A 15,581-nucleotide genomic window follows, 5' to 3' on the forward strand; every position below is an offset into this window, starting at 1 on the left:
ACTATTGTGAAAAGTCCACCCCCAGGAGAATCCTTGCAGTAGTGTAAATCAAGGGTCAGCTTGTCAAACGTTTATTTCGAAGGACCACACAGCAAATGTATTCAGGTTTGCATGACATATGGTCTCTGCCGTAACTACTTAACTGTACCCCAGAAGTGCAAGCAGCAGCAAAATGTGCGTGGCTGCATTCCAGTAAAATATATTGGCCAATGCTTGTTGTAAATAAAAGATGAAGATAGACTGGACCAGGGTAGTCAAGCCTACAGGTGCCTGAGAAATAATTGTCAGGACACACTTTTTAGATGTGGGGAGTGAGGGATACTGGGGCTTTGGGTTTGGTCAGCTGGAGTGTTGGGTTTCTATTTATGGAATGGCTAACATTGATGAGAAATTCTAGCAGATGTCTAAGAGCATAGGAAAAGTAAGATGAGAGCTAATTTAGAGAAGATTTATTACCCTGGAGGTAGAAAGTTAAAGCAGATCCTAGATCATCACTTTGATTTTACCTGGGAATTAAAAAGTAAGGTCATCTTCAGATAAGAATAGGGCAAGACAAAGGTGAAATAAGAGGAATTGGAAGTTTGAACAGGGGACAAGCATTTGGTGCAACGAATGACATGCTGCTTGGAACACGTGCATTCTTTATTGGAAAGTCTGGCTTGAGTCCTGACTCCACTTCCAATTCCAGCTTCTTGTTAATGTGCAACCTGGGCAGCAGCAGTGATGGTTCAAGTAGGTGGGCGATCTAGATCAGCTCTGGTGCCCTGGCTTCTGCCTGGCTCCAGCCCTGGCTGTTGATGGCATTTGGGGTAGTGAATTAACAGATGGAAGACTCTCTCTCACACACTCTACCTTTCAAATAATAAATAACTTTATTAAAAAGAAATTTTGATATTGTGGAGGCTTGAAGTACTGTGTAGGTTTACTACAGAAATAGTTACTGGGCACCATCAAGCTCCAGCTGACATGGGTGCCCAGAAATTTACCATCTACCCAGATAGATTCTTTTTCCCATCAGTGCTTGAATTGGCAAGTACAGGCCAGGGACAGGCAGATTTCATCCTGCAATGGAGTTTTTCCAAGTTGGTGCAATCAGCGAATGCCTAAGAGAGTTTAGATAAGAAAGTGGTAGGAGTGATAGCCATAGACTGTAAGTGTGGGAGTCCTTTACACCACCCCTGACCTTGAGTTATGTGATAACATGTGTTGTGACCAAGTAAACACACCCCACTGGAGAGGGCTGCCTTGGAGGCTGTGACAGTGAGGGGTGACAGTGGAGCTGGGAAGGATGTGTAGAGAAGAGGCCAAGGGAATGGGGGTGCTCGTTAACTCCAGAGTGGGTGCGCTAGATGGTACAGTGGTTAGAGAGGCGGTGTGGGAGGGGAAATGGCAGAGGCTGAGACACAGCATGACGGGGTGAGAGCCTATCAGTGGGCACAGACCAATGGAAATGTGAAGAAGTCATGCTCATGTACACTCCAGTGTCTCTTGGAGCCTGGTGAGCACTCAAGCCAGCTAGAGTTCAGTGCAGAAAACAGCGAGTATGGACGAGGTGGTGCCAGGCTTGTGCCCCTGCTAATCGTCTGCAAAGTGCTGACAGCTGGGCCTGGGCAGCATGTGTGTGGCCACTGGCGAGGGAATGAGCCCAGGGGGCAGGGCAGGGAGCCGCAGCACTGCATCATGGGATCTGGTGTCCGGACCCAGCTTGCCCCAGGTCATCCCCACAGTCATTGGCAAAGCCTGGGCTGGTCTCCAACGTGTGTGCTGTGAATCCCTGATGCTTTGCTTGCCCCTATCTTTCCGGAGGTCCTCTGCATTCTATGTGCTCTATTGGAGAACCAGGGCCAGGATGAGGGCAAGGCAAACAAAGGCATCCAGGACACAAAATTTAAAGAAGCACTCCCTCCCAGGGTTGTGCACCCACGTGCAGGGCTGTGCCTGACGACAACACAAGGCGTCTCAGGTTCTGTATCCTACCACCTCTCTTACCTCACCCAAGTTCCAGCTCGGCAGAGAACCCTAAAGTGAAGTTGTATCTAGGGATTCTCCACTTTGATTTTGAACGAAGCTTGGTCCATTAATAATCCCAGAAAAATAATTTTGATTTTGGAGTAGGTTGTGAATCCTCGCTGGAGAAAAAGTATTTCTGCGTTTATAATAAAGCCAAGTTTGGGCAACTTTGCTGTATGATGCTCCATATTACTGCATTTTCTGTGAACTCTTTTGATCTCTAACAGCACTTTCTTGCAGATTCATGGTGGGGATACAATATTGATAAGCACCATGACATTCAGACTGATGGTACACATTTCAAAAGACTTTAATAAGAAAAACATCATTCTTTGAGGAACATTTAGAATTTATCATAAGGAATTAATTTATAAGTCTGCTGCCTTCATTGGAGAATATTTTCTGAACTGGGGCATGAAACCAGGATATGTATGTACCCCTCCATGACAGGGAACATGAGGGACCTGTCCTAGAAGTCACTCCTCATCACAGGACCCCTAGTCCAGAGACGTGGCATCTTCAGGGTGAAAATCAGGCATAGGCAATACGCAGAATCAGCACTGCCAGAAGCATGGGAAGAGAGATGTCCTCAGGCCGCTCAGGGTCTTTCTTCACTACCTTCTAAAGCATATGCTGCATCCCCACTAAGAGTGCTTTCTAGGTAAGTCACAGAACTAAGGCGGGCAAGTGGATTCCTAAGGGGTCTCCATCTAGCGCTAGAATTCTGCTGTCTGGGGTGGTGCAGAAGGTTAAAGCCCTGGCCTGAAGTGCTGGCATCCCATCTGGGTGCCGGTTCAAGTCCTGGCTGCTCCACTTCTGATCCTCTCTGCTGTGGCCTGGGAAAGAGTAGAAGATGGCCCAAGTACTTGGGCCCCTGCACCCGCGTGGGAGACCTGGAGGAAACTCCTGGTTCCTGGCTTCAGATCACACAGCTCCGGCCGTTGCAGCCATCTGAGGAGTGAACCAGCGGATGGAAGACCTCTCTGTCTGTCTCTACCTCTTTCTGTAACTCTGTCTTTCAAATAAATAAAATAAATCTTAAAAGAAAAAAAAAAAAGAATTCTGAGATCTTGCCCTCTTCTGTTTTGACCTACAACCCCTTGTTTCTTCCCCCTCTATTTCCAGGTGGTCTGGTTATCTCAATGACAGTAGTAAATTGTGTATTTCAGAGCAGTTTGATGACAAATACACAGTAAAGTGGAAAAGCTCATTCCCATCTCCCTGGATGATGAAAAAAAAAAAACTTTGAAAATACAGAAAATTGGCATTCAAACGATTTTGGTAGCATTCAGTTAACCGGAAGTGAGAGAGACTCCATGAGTTAAGAGCATGATTCTTCAGGCTCTTTACCAGGAGGAAGCCAACTGGGACTCCACTCCACTGGGCGGTTGGAGAGATGGAGATGTCAGCATTTGCTCAAACCAAACAGGAATAAGATTTCTTACATATCCTCAAATAGACAATGACTGTTTCCACCAAATCTTGACATTTTAAAGCCTGCCTTAGCATTTCCTCCAAGGTTCCATGGGTCATATTGACTGGTATTCTTGAACTCAGCAGAGAAATGTGAAATGCATTTTTTAAAGATCTATTTTATTTATTTTAAAGGCAGAGAGTGGGGGGGGGGGAATCTCTTTCATCCACTGGCTCACTCGCCAGAGCATCACAATGGCTGGAGCTGGGCCAGGCTGAAGCCAGGAGCCTGGAACTCCATCTGGATCTCCCACATGGATGCCAGGGGCCCAAGCACTTGAACCGTTTTCTGCTGCCTTCCCAAATGCATTATCAGGGAGCTGGATCAGAAGCTGAGCAGCCAGGACTCAAACCGGCTCTTTTATATGGGATGCTGGCATACAGTGGCAGCTTCACTTACTGTGCCACAAAGCTGGCTCCCAAAATACATTTATTATGTTTAGTTTGCTACTTCATACATCATGTAAATAAGTCATAAATGATGATTTATCAATGGCCTTATCAACTATTCTTGGTGATTCTTGCTGTTCATTGAGATTGAATGGATGACATCTTTTATTACATTTTACAACAAACTGAAGTTGCCAAAGAGTTATTACTATCACATTCATTAGAAGAGACTTTAATTTTTTTCAAGGCAACTTCATATCTATGATCTCACTGGGGACCTAAGATTCGATTAAGAACTTTACAGGCAGATAATATTATCCCCATTTTAGAGAAACTTGCCGGAGGTTACCCATACCTTACTGGGTTGTCATGATTGGCTACAGAACACAGAGCTTGCTCTCTGTTGCTTTTTTAGACTGGGTATTATTTAGCTAACTTAAATGACTGTGTTCGTGTTAGCTGTACTGGTAAAGACAGGTGCTAAGACTGATAAAAAGAGACAACAAGAAGTGAAGAAATAAAATTTAAAAAATATACAGACAGAATAGAGACAAGAAATACATTTATTTTTAATTACTTTTGTAGAGATTATTCAGTGAAAGTATCTGGAAGTAGAAGTGTCTGATGAAAGAGTAAAAATAGCACGAGTGATTTAACATGGTGCCTTTTCATAAGCAAGTGGTGCAGAACAGAACAAGGAGAATGATCAGCAGGGGAGATAGGAGTTAGGGATTAGAATGTGTTGTGCACAAAATGAGGGAGTTAGCAAATAGCTTACCTAAATAGCCTGCAAATTTAGAAACACAGTGATTTGACTGAATTGCAACAATTTGGGAACAGAGAATGGGAGAGGACCCAAGCTTCCCAGCTTCCTGGGTGCACCCCTTGTGATATGATAGCCCCAAGCCCCAAGAAGACTCACATCTATCTTGCCTTTAGCATAAATCAAAATAATGACAAAGGCCAACAATAAGACAAAAACCTATATATCTGTGAAACTACAAATCTCTTTAGATTTGCAGATTGCAAAGTACTGGTTATGCTGCTCTCTCTCTCTCTGTCTCTCTAATGGCATGGTTTTTCTGGTGCCTTAAATGTATGGAACAAGTAAACTCTAGTCTAAGGCAAATCAGATTCCATTGTTGTCCATGAGAATTTACTTGGACTGACACTACAGCTTTTTACCATCTTAGAGAGTGATTGAATCATCTGTTTCAATTGTGAAAATTCTAAGTGATGCCTGGTCTATACTTGCTAATGTGTAATTCATTTTTTTCTGCAAAAATTATATAAAAATTACTTTGGCAATTGAGGCTTCCATAGTATAAATGGAAGGCTGAAAGTCAAGGAGAGAAAATGATGGGTTGGGTTAGCTACCTAAATAAATAGAAAGACAGTGTATTCTGTAAGGGGGAGCCCGGGAGAAAATCATAAATTCTACATACATGGTAATATCAGACAACACCAAAAACAACAAAACACATTCACATAAACTTTAACATCATGCTCAGGATAACAGTGAAACTCATCATTTTCAAAATGCATAGGATGAGAAGTACTTGCATTTTCCCCCTAAATATATATTTTAAAACAGGATGCATCAAATGCAGAGCCATTTATGTGTTGGTTAATAGGAGATTTGGTCTGAGACTGAATAAACATTCCAAAATGTTCATCAAGTGAAATAAAATCTGTCACTATGCGATCAAGTACTGAATGTGATCTCAGGCTTACTGCATTGCAGCAAATCTCTCTAGATTTGCCCTGTGGGCCACCAGCATAGCAACCACTGGGGTTCAAGTTGAGAATGGAGCATCCGTGATTCCCCACCCTCACCCTCGCAGACCCAGTGCATGAGGCTCGCAGGAGATGAGGCTGAGTTAGTTTTATTTTCAGGTCTTCCCAGGATCCCTAAGCAAAGTCCAGGTTGGAATCCACTGAATTAATGTTTCACTGTCACTGTTACTTATTTCTTCTTTTTAAGCCCTTCCGAGGTCAGAGGATAGCTCATTCCACAATGAGGCCATGAGTGGAAGATTTAGTGGGCAGGAATTTGCAAAAGAAAGGCAGAAAGGGTAATTAGGTAGGTAAACAGGAAGCTGGAATCTGTTTTGGAGATAAAATGAACCCACAGAGACTGGGAGGAGAAAGGGAGCTGAGCCAGTTATTGACTAAGGTTCCTTCCCCTGTCCCTGGAAACTTACTTGAAGGGCAGCTGAGAAGGAAAGGTGGAAGGCCCTCTTCTTAAGACTGGTGATGCAACCCCACTTTCCTCCCAGCTGCCTGGTGGGTAGAGTCTTCTCATCAAAGCAGAAAGCACAAGGAAAACCAAGTGCCACTGAAGTGGATGAGGCTCGACTTGGATGCAGCGCAAGTACCTGGCAGTCTTTGACCTACGAGATGCTTCGGTCCGAAGTTTGTGGAAAATGTAATTAAAAAGATGTTTATTTTGGCACAAAAATTTGCAAATCTTATATATAAGGAGTCCTCAAAAAGTTAAAGAAAATTCATATTATTAAAAACCATGCCCAGATTTCAAAATTTTTTGCACCAAAATAAATTTATTTTTAATTCAATTTTTTTCACAAATTTTTGAAGTATCCTCCTATTGCCAATATATTGTAGCCCAGGATAATATAGTTTTGTTTTATTCATTATTTTAATCTTCACTTGCTCTTAAGCCTTAGATTTTCTATATACAACCTCTTCCACAGCATGTGTATTATGAGCAATTAATTAAAGTGGCAATGGGTAGAGGTACTAATCTATGACTAAATATTTAACAAAGAGGCAGAAAGGATTTACATTTTGATCTCCAAACACTGGAAAATAAATGCCCTCAATTGTCAGCTTCCCAAATTGACATGACTACAAGGGCACAACAAAATTTCCATGCTTTTGAGTGATCTTTTAAAAAACATTTCGATTTATTTATTTGAAAGATGGAAAGAGAGATAGCAAGACCTCCCGTCTTCTGTGGCTGACTTCCCAAATGGCTGGGATAGCTGGCACTGGGCCAGGCTGAAGCTAGAACAAGGCGCTCAATTTGGGGCTCCCATGTAGGTGGCAGGGACCCAAGTGCCTGAGCTATCACCTGCTTCCTCCCAGGGTGTGCATTAGCAGGAATGCTGGAGTGAAGAGCAGGGCCAGGACTCGAACCCAGGCACTCTGATAAGGGATACTGGTGTCTCAAGCAACAACTTAAGCACCACACCAAATGCCTGCCCTTGTGAATCAAGCTATGAGTAGCAAGTAAAACCTTGTCCAAAAACATCTGGAAAATGTCAAATGAAAAGGATTGAAACTAGGAGTATTTAAAGCAAGTCAATAGGACCATGTCTAAAGGAGACAGAAGAGACATAACATCTGCATATGTTACCTTTATAGATCATATACAACATGTATATACACTTAATAACTTGTTTTAATTGGGCAAATACTTATTAAATGTCTATTGGGTCAGATACTGCCACAATAGGCTTTGGTAACACACATACGATTTAAGTTTTTAAAGATGTATTTATTTATCTGAAAGAGTTACACAGAGGGAGAAGGAGAAGCAGAGAGAGCGAGAGGTCTTCCATCCGCTGATTCACTCCCCAGATGGCCGCAACGGCTGGAGCCAATTCGAAGCCAGGAGCCTGGAGCTTCTTTTGGATTTCCCATGTAGGTTAGGGGTCCAAGGACTTGGGCCATCTTCTACTGCTTTCTCTAGGCCATAGCAGAGAGCTGGATCGGAAGTAGGGCAGCTGGGACTCGAACAGGCACCCATACGGGATGCCAGCACTGCAATTGGGGGCTTTACCCGCTATTCCACAGCGCCAGCCCCTAAGTTTTCTTACTTAGGAACAAGGTAGAAATACAAGTGAGATGGAAAACTGTCATTCCTACAGTAACTTAATACACCTGACAAGGGTTAGATCAGCAGTTTGCCCAGAGTGCTGCCATTGCAATGATTCGTGAGGGAGGGGCAACCTGACGTTGCTCAGGCCATCAGGAAGCTTTCTCAGGAAGAGGAAGATCTTTGGGATTTCAGGAGGCACAGGGGTGCGAGACTGTCACTCTGGCAGAGGAGACAGAATTTACAGGTAAGCTGTACAAGGCTGGAATGAAAGCCCTGGGGTAGGGCGTGTGAAAAACAGCTGTGAGGGTGGTTGAGCGATAAAGTCATCTGCATATTCATTTATTCAATGAGCTTTGACTGGGTGTTGGAGGAAGTGCTGAGTACTCAGGTTACCCCTTCCCGGCTCCTGTGGTGGAAAGTGGTGGAATATGATGCTGGGTCTAGAGGGGAACGGAGAGCAGCAGTCATGTTTGATTCCAGACGGCTTTTTTGTGACGTCCCAATGATCTCATGGAATAGTTACCATTTCACTGAGCACCTCCCAAGTGCTATGCTGAGTAACTGTGTCCCTGCTGAACCTCACAACACCCCTGCGACGCAAGTATCTTCTCTCTCTAGAGATGGGAAGAGCAGTTTGTGGGTGCCTGAGTTTATACTTCCATTCGTGCAGGAACTGATCTCAGTGGCCAGGTGATTATCAAGGCTGAAGAAGAGCTGAATTCAAGTGCTTCCCCTTCTGACCAATACCTCAACTACCACCTTGAAAATACCATGCCTTGGGGACCACCTGGTTTCTGACGCCTTGGGACACCCTGTGGAGTCTGTGTGCAGGTCTTGCAAGAGGCCAGAGCTGATTGCCCTGTTGGGCAAAGCGAGAGCAGCTCACAGCCCGCACCATCCCCACCAAAGCAAAGATTTCCAATTACTGCACTGCAGAAAATGTCAAAAGCACTGTTCATTATCCCAGGTTTTGTAATTTTTCATATGTTTCTACTCTTATCTGCGAGCACTTGAAAAAGACCAGCTTTTTCCTCTTAAGGGAGCTTAATTTGCAGAGCTGTGCAGTCTCCCTATTGTGTTCTTATCATCCCCTCCCTGTGGCAGGCAGAATGACAAGGATGACCAAAAAAAAAAAAAAAAAAAAAAAAAAGAAAGAAAGAAAGAAATATTTGAAGGCCTTCCTGAAAAATCCACGGGAATAAGAATCCAAACAGCCGCAGGTTCGTGTCCCTCGAGTGACCTGGAGCAAGGGCGATCAGCGTTAGCTCTCACAGCCCACTCCGCGGGGGCTCTTGGCGAGCATTCCCAAGGACCAAAGCCACCTTCCAAGCGCCGTGGACTTCCCTGGGGTCGTGACTGGGGGAAAGAGGCTGTAAGGTGCCAAGAGGTCCCCTCTCCCTGACATTCCCTTCCAGCGCTGAGTTAACTTCCGTATCCCAAGGGCGAGAAGCCAAGGAATGGGTGGCTAGCTCTTCCCCCATCTCCTTAGGAAAGGCAAATTCCGCCCATTCTTTGATAAGGCAATTGACATTTTTTCTCGGTAGTAAGTCAAGGGCCAACCAAAGGCAACCTCAAGTCCCCTAGCTCGCCTTCCGCCACCTGGATGGCGCCCCAAGCGCCGCCTGGATGGAAATTCTGAGCGGCAGTCTCCCTGGGCCCCTTCGCTCGCCCTAGGATACCCAGATTTCTGAGGCCGGCGCCCCAGGACTGCTGGCTCCCCAGGAGCGACGCCCCGGCCTCGGTGCTGCTGGCTCGGGGGAATCCCCGCCCACCTTGTCACTCCTGCAGGGGAATCCCCGCCCCTCGTGGCTGTCACTCCGTGAAGGGAGTTCCCGCCCCTCTGATCCACCGGAGGGAGGGAATTCCCGCCCATCCTGGAGGCTCGCTGCATGCCTAGCGCCGCGCCGCGAGGTGCGGACTCCCAGCGCGGGCGAGTGCCGGCCCCGGGCAGAGGGACGCGGTGGGGCGGCGGCGGCGGGGCCCCTCGGAGCCGCGGGCCGAGCCGGAGGCGCGGGGGATTGCTCCTCCCGAGGCTGCGGGCGAACCGCGGCGCTGCAGCTCCGGGCAGGCGCGGCGGCGGCACCGGTGGTGGCAGCAGCGGCGGCGGCGGCGGCGGCGGCGGCGGCAGCTGCACCGGAACCCGCCGGGCGGCGCCCGGGTCCGGACGCGAGAAAAGCAGCGGGAGCCCCTTCCGAGCCACTAGCAGGTGAAGCGACCGTCCCGCCTCACGGGCCACGGGGCCACGGGTGGGCGCGGGGGTCGGGGAGGCTTGGCATCTCCGGGTCTTGTGCGCCCGGGAAAGTTTAGTGACACAGCCGGGCGCGGGTCCCCAGCCCCGGCTGGGCGGTGAGTCGGGGTGCCGAGCCGAGGTCCCACGCTCGGTGGCCGCTAACTCGTCTCGAGTCCGGCCGAGAACTGGAGGGCGCGGCGGAGAGGAGAGGGCTGGACGGAGTGGGCCCAGGGCAGCCGGGCCACCGAGACGCCCTGCGGGGGACACTCGGGGCCCCGCTACGCTCTGGGCCATCGACTTGTCTCTTCCTCTGTCCTCTTGTTCTCTGGCCCTCGGGGATGGCCTTGGGGACCACGCTCCAGCGTGCCTTCAGCTCTTGTCCCCTTCCTGCCCCGGGAAGAGGCGTGCAGGGCGAGGACGTGGAGAGGGGCGCGTGCCAGGGGAGAGGGCATCTTGGCGGGGGGCGAGCTGTCCCGGGCATTTGCCCAGGGAGAATTGGGAACCAGTGGGCAGGGAAATCCTGTGTTCCCTACAAGTGACTTCCTCCTAAAACCCGATCTCCCTCCCACCTCTGGTTCACGGTCTTGGTCTTCGCTGCTACTGGGAAGATACATTAAAGCGCACGGCTGAATTGGGGCGGGAGAGGGCCCAGGACCCCTGGCGGGAGTGCGCCAGGAGCCTGATCTGTGCACAGACCTTGATAAGGGGACACTGGAGTGTGAAGAGGAGGAGGTCTGGCCCTGGCTGCTCGCAGGCACTGGAATGGCAGGCAGGAGGGCAATCCAGAGCTCTGATCTGCGCTGGGAATGGAGTTGGGCACGGCTGGGGATGGCAGCCAGGTCTGTGTCTGTCCCCTGCAGCTGGCCCAGCCTCTTGCCCCTCAATAGCAGTAGGGTTCTTTGGAAGGATGTTTTCCTTGGGAGATCGTGAGGAAGCTACTGGAGGTGACCGCTGAGTATCTGCAGAAGTGATATCTTGGTTGTACCTTTGCAGAGAGCCCCTTTGGGCCCCTGGGGCACCTTCCCCAAGGAGGTCCCACACACTCCGCCTGCTCTGTGCTTGGCTCCAGGGACTTGGCATTTCTACAGGACCAGCTTTTCTGGTCTGCGATTTCTGGGTGGGGGTCAGGTAGGTGCAGGCTGGCAGGTGTGGCGTGGGAGGGTTGCTGGTGGGGGTGGAATAGAATGTCTCAGAACACACCTCTGACTATAGGTGGTGGTTCTGGCTTCATCAATTCCTTCTTCCACTGGGATGGGCCAGGAACTGCTACTCCTTTAAAAATCACAGAGTGGTGTGAGTTTGTGAATATGTGTGTGTGGAGGGGAAGGCAGGAATAGGAACAGGGGGGCAGCAGGTGCTGGGAGAGGAAGAATCAGAACCATGCGAAATGTATAAATGTGCATCCCTTGACAGAGTTAATATGCTCCTGGAAAAATATTGAATCATGCTTTAAATCTATCATTGAAATTGATTTTGCATGCACTTATAGTAGTTTACTATTTAAGGAAACTTATGATAATTTCTCTGTTCATTTCAGTCATTTTATTTTTGGATTACCTGTGGTTTGCTGGGGGTGGGGGTGAGGGGGAAGGGTGGGTGGCAGTGGCTAGGGCTTCCAGGGGGTGTGCTCGGATGAAAGAGGCTTCCTGCCTGCACTCGGAGTGTCAGCCTAGCAGAAGTGAGAGACATCCGCAGAGTGCCGTGATGCAAACCAGCGTACTTAGAACATATGGAATGAAGGGATGTTGGGATGAAGACAGTACCTGAAGAGGGGTCCAAATGAAACATTTTGGGGGTATGGAGGAGTAAAATGTCACTTTTGGCTGAAAGGCTTTGTGGACGAGGACCTAGGGAGAAGAGGTGTGAGCAGAGAGGTTGATCCCGAGTTACGACAAGGCTATGAGGGGCAAGAGGCTGAGCTAAGGACTTGGGGGAACTTAGTTAGGAAGACATTTGGAACTTTGAGAAAGGGACTATTGTGATCATGTGCTTCAGGGTGATTTATTCTGTCTTGCAGACAGACTTGGAATTGTGGAGAGAGAGAGAGGCAGGGAGCCTCGTGAGAAGGGTCTTGTAATAAGATGGGGCAGACAGTGAAGCTCTGAGCTGGTGGGTGGCAGGTGCAAGAAAGACAGGAGGGACACATAGGACAGGACCTGAGGAGGGAGTGCTGCTTGGATTTGGAAAGAAGAAACAAAGGACACCCACAGGTCACAGGTGTGAGCACCCAGGGCACTAACATAGGAGGTTGGAGGTTTTAACATTTGATGAATCAGAAACCTGGGGATCTCTCTCCAGTCTTCTCTTTCTGACTCTTCTCACATCTTATCCATCACCTAGGTCTATTGATCAGCTCTTCTTGTAAAGTCTATCCATGCCTCCTGGGACCTGTGGGAAAAGCTCCAACTCCTGAAACCTCTTCACATTTTTTCCTTGCTGTGTTCCCAACACACACACACACACACACACACACGGTGCACCTGCCTTTCTGCCTTTGTAAGACTGTTTTTCTGAGGGGGCTGGGCAGGGCTGGCTCCTGGTATATCTTTCCTTCTCTGGGCCTTCTTACTCTTTTTTTTTTTTTTTTTTTTTTTTTTTTTTTTTTTTTTGACAGGCAGAGTGGACAGTGAGAGAGAGACAGAGAGAAAGGTTTTCCTTTTTTCTGTTGGTTCACCCCCCCCAAATGGCCACTGAGGCAGGCGCGCTGTGGCTGGCTCACTGCACTGATCCGAAGCCAGGAGCCAGGTGCTTCCTCCTGGTCTCCCATGGGGTGCAGGTCCCAAGGACCTTGGTCATCCTCCACTGCCCTCCTGGGCCACAGCAGAGAGCTGGACTGGAAGAGGGGAACCGGAACAGAATCCAGCGCCCTGACCGGGACTAGAATCCGGGGTGCCGGTGCCACAGGCGGAGGATTAGCCTGTTGAGCCGCGACGCCGGCCATCCTTACTCGTTAAGATCCAACCAAGGCCTCTTCCTGGAACAGTTCTTATCCCGACCTTGCCTCTGCCCTGACAAAGCCCTGAGAGCACACTCATGATGCTGCACTGGCTCTCTTTCTCTCACACCCTATCTAGTTCATGCCCCGATAAGGCCTGGAACAGTCACCCATCAACTTACTCAGGTTGGGCAGATAGAGAGGCAAAGGGAACACCCTGGACCCCCCACCCAGGCCAATTGTCCACATCCTGACTTGGAATCTGCAGACCCCGTGGGCTGGACAAGATAACATTGAGCTGTGGTCACTCCCTTGGCTTAGATCATGTGGGCCTAGGGACCCAGATGATGGTGGTGCTGGGCATCCCTGTTGCAAGGTGGCCCCAGGTCCCTTCTGCACCAACCACAGGGGAAAAATCCTCCAGAAGATGAACCCACAAAATCTTGGAACCAAATTCAAAGAGAGGCTGCATCTCTTTAACAGGACAGACTTGGAGACTCAAGCATTAAAAAAAAAAAGAATGGCCGGCGCCGCGACTCACTAGGCTAATCCTCCGCCTTGCAGCGCTGGCACACCAGGTTCTAGTCCCAGTCGGGGCGCCAGATTCTGTCCCGGTTGCCGCTCTTCCAGGCCAGCTCTCTGCTGTGGCCTGGGAGTGCAGTGGAGGATGGCCCAAATCCTTGGGCCCTGCACCCCATGGGAGACCAGGAGGAAGCACCTGGCTCCTGGCTTCGGATCAGTGCGATGCGCCGGCCGCAGCACGCCAGCCACGGCGGCCATTGGAGGGTGAACCAACGGCAAAGGAAGACCTTTCTCTCTGTCTCTCTCTCACTGTCCACTCTGCCTGTCAAAAAATAAAAATAAAAAGATGTATTTATTTTATTTCAAAGGTAGAGTTGCAGAGGAAGGGAGAGAGAGAGGATGAAAGAGAGAGAGATCTTCAATCTGCTTGTTCAATTCCAAGATAACTACAATGGCCAGGGATGGACCAGCTGAAGCCAGGAGATTCATCCAGACATGTGGGTGACAGAGATCTAAGCACTTGGGCCATCTTCTGCTGCCTTCCAAGGTGTATTAGCAGGGAGCTAGATCAGAAGTGGAACAGCCAGGGCTTAAAGCAGAGACCATGTGAGATGCCAGCAATGCCAGCAGCGGCTTAACCTGCTATGCCACAGTGCTAATCCCAACTCAACCATTTATAAAACTATTTATTTATTTACCTATTTATTTGAAAGGCAGAGTTACAGAGAGAAGGTAAAACAGAGAGAGATCTCCCATCTGCTGATTCACTCCCCAAATGCCCACAACAGCTAGGCTGGGCCAGGCTGAAGCCAGAAGCCTGGAATTCCATCCAGGTCTCCCACATGGGTGGCAGCGGTCCAAGCACTTGGGCCATCTTCTGCTACTTTCCCAGGTGCATTCACAGAGAGCTAGATCAGAAGTGAAGCAACCAGGGCTTGAACCAGTGCTCAAATGGGATGCTGGCATCATCATTGGTAGCTTAACCTCCTGAGCCACAAGGCTGGCCCCTTAGCCACCCATTTCAACCTCATTCTTCTGCCCTCAGCAATGTGTCCACAGTACCAAGTAGAATGCTGAAGACGGAGTCGGGTTGCAGGGGAGGAAGACCAGGCAGGGAAGCCCGTGAGAGAGACAGGCAGACAGCTACAGAGACAGAAGTGCTGTGTCCCACAAGGATGATAGCAAAAGGCCATAGATCAGCACCGTGGTGCAGCAGGTTAATCCTCTGTGGTGCTAGTGTCCCATATGGGCGCCGGTTCTAGTCCCGGTTGCTCCTCTTCCAGTCCAGCTCTCTGCTGTGGCCCGGGAGTGCAGTGGAGGATGGCCCAAGTCTTTGGGCCCTGCACCCACATGGGAAACCAGGAGAAGCACCTGGCTCCTGGCTTCAGATCAGCATATCTCTGGCCGTTGTGGCCATTTGGGGAGTGAACCAACGGAAGGAAGACCTCTCTTTCTGTCTCTCAGACTGTCTGTAATTCTACCTGTCAAATAAATTAATTAAATTAAATTTTAAAAAAAGAGAAGGCCAAAGACAGAGATCACTGTCATGAATGATGGTTGTGGAACCAGCTTGTAAGGGGAAAAGGAGAAAATGATTGGCAAGACAGTGGAACTTACAAGTAGACACTGGATCCCAAAGTGTATTGTCACTGCTGCTGTAGCAATGCAGGTTAAGCTGCTGCTTGCAATACCAGCACGCGATACTGTCTCCGGTTTGAATCCTAACTGCTCCACTTCTGATCCAGCTCTCTGCTAATGTGCCTGGGAAAGTAGCAGAAGTGGCCCAAGTGCTTGGGCTCTTGCCATGCATGCTAAGACCCTGATGGAGTTCCAGCTTCCTGGCTTCAGCCTGGTCTGGCCCTAACTGTTGGGACCATTTAGGGATTGAACTAGCAAATGGAGGATCTCTCTTTCTCTCTCTCTCTCCCTCTCTCTGTGTAACTCTGCCTTTCAAATAGATAAATAATTTTTTTTAATTATGCTGGTTACCAATAAAATAGAGTGCTTTGAGGAGGTGGTAGGTTGAGGCAAAGTCTGTTCAGGAAGTCCCCAGTTCTCCCTCCCAGGCATGGTTGGTAAAGAAAAGAGAAATGGGAGAGAATGGGGGATCAAGATAAGGGGTGTTTTGGGAGAAAGGAAGTCAGAAAACATTAAGAGCAAGGGCAGGGGGCCGGCGC

General features: G+C 48.8%; 1 protein-coding gene across 3 annotated transcripts in view; it reads left to right on the plus strand.

Annotated features, from left to right (window-relative positions):
• Positions 1 to 9,564: 9,564 nt before the first annotated feature.
• The window catches only part of PDZD2 (PDZ domain containing 2), a 403,443-nt gene continuing 397,426 nt past the window's right edge, over positions 9,565 to 15,581 (plus strand). For all 3 annotated transcript variants that reach the window (XM_017344664.4, XM_051853842.3, XM_051853843.3), the window contains exon 1: positions 9,565 to 9,923. The gene's annotated coding sequence lies outside the window, so the exon portion shown is untranslated. The remainder of the gene's footprint in view (positions 9,924 to 15,581) is intronic.

The sequence above is a fragment of the Oryctolagus cuniculus genome, chromosome 14 (genome assembly GCF_051225735.1).
Source record: "Oryctolagus cuniculus isolate XC-2025 breed Fujian yellow rabbit chromosome 14, ASM5122573v1, whole genome shotgun sequence".
Lineage (NCBI taxonomy): Eukaryota > Metazoa > Chordata > Mammalia > Lagomorpha > Leporidae > Oryctolagus > Oryctolagus cuniculus.